The sequence below is a fragment of the Priapulus caudatus genome, unplaced genomic scaffold (genome assembly GCF_000485595.1).
Source record: "Priapulus caudatus unplaced genomic scaffold, Priapulus_caudatus-5.0.1 Scaffold3449, whole genome shotgun sequence".
In the NCBI taxonomy this organism is placed as follows: domain Eukaryota; kingdom Metazoa; phylum Priapulida; class Priapulimorpha; order Priapulimorphida; family Priapulidae; genus Priapulus; species Priapulus caudatus.
The window spans coordinates 15659-16677 of NW_014580510.1; the positions used below are offsets into that span (position 1 = coordinate 15659).

Consider the following 1019-nt stretch of genomic DNA (forward strand, 5'->3'; position numbering starts at 1 on the left):
CTCCCCTCCCTCTCTATCTCACCCTCCCACTCAATACTCTCTCTCCTCTCTCTCTCTATTCTCTCTCTCTTTTTCTTTCTCCCCTCCCTCTCTATCTCACCTCCCGCTCTCTCTCTATCTCTCTCGCGCTCTCTCTCTCTCTCTCTCTCTCACCTCTCTCTCCCCCTTTCCCCTCTCCCCCTCTCCCCCTCTCTCTACCTCTCTGTAACTGCTTCCCCGTCGGTATTTAGTTGCGCGTATAATTTGCTCGGCTTCTATAATTGAATTACGCAACGCGTCGCAGAGCAAAAGAAAACACGCTTGCAAAATTACACCGGGAGAAAGAGCGAGGGGAGAGAAGGAGAGAGAGAGANGTCTCTCTCTCTCTCTCTCTCTCGATTTCAAGCCTTCTAATAATAATAATAGCCTGTGATGTAATTAACGTAAATCGTATAATTAGCCACCGTAACGAAGTTACCGTCAATTATACATTAACACGCATAATCATTCAATTAACGCGACTCGTCTAATAGACTGCCCCCTCCACACCCATCCGCCCTCCCCGCGGTCTCCACGCGGGGCGAGCGGTGCCAGTCCAGACCTACCTTGATTCCAGCGCTGACGTCATCGGCAACAGAACGCACAGCAGGACAATGACGAGACCGGAGATCTGCTTCGTCAGCTCCATCTAGCGGCAGCGGGGAGAGAAAACGAGAGCGCGTCATTAACGGATACGCATGACGTCACGGGAGGCGGTTCGTAGCGAGAGCGGGCTCATTGAAATTCGGCGTCTGCTTCTGTACATCGATAGATCGATAGATCGATATGGCTGGCGCAGCGATGTGGACCCCTTCTTCCTTCCCTCTCCTATAGTGAATGACATGACGTAAGTCCGCGCGCGTATACTGAGCAACACGTGTGTGTGTCTCTCTCTCTCTCTCTCTCTCTCTCTCTCTCTCTCTCTCTCTCTCTCTCTCTCTCTCTCTNGTGTGTGTGTGCGTACGTGTGTGTGTGTGTGCGTGTGCGTGTGTGTGTGTGTG

General features: G+C 51.9%; 1 long non-coding RNA gene across 1 annotated transcript in view; it reads right to left on the bottom strand.

Annotated features, from left to right (window-relative positions):
• The window catches only part of LOC106819441, a 4779-nt gene extending 4111 nt beyond the window's left edge, over positions 1–668 (bottom strand). The window contains exon 1 of the long non-coding RNA XR_001395427.1: positions 585–668. This is a non-coding gene — a long non-coding RNA (uncharacterized LOC106819441). The remainder of the gene's footprint in view (positions 1–584) is intronic.
• Positions 669–1019: the final 351 nt, after the last annotated feature.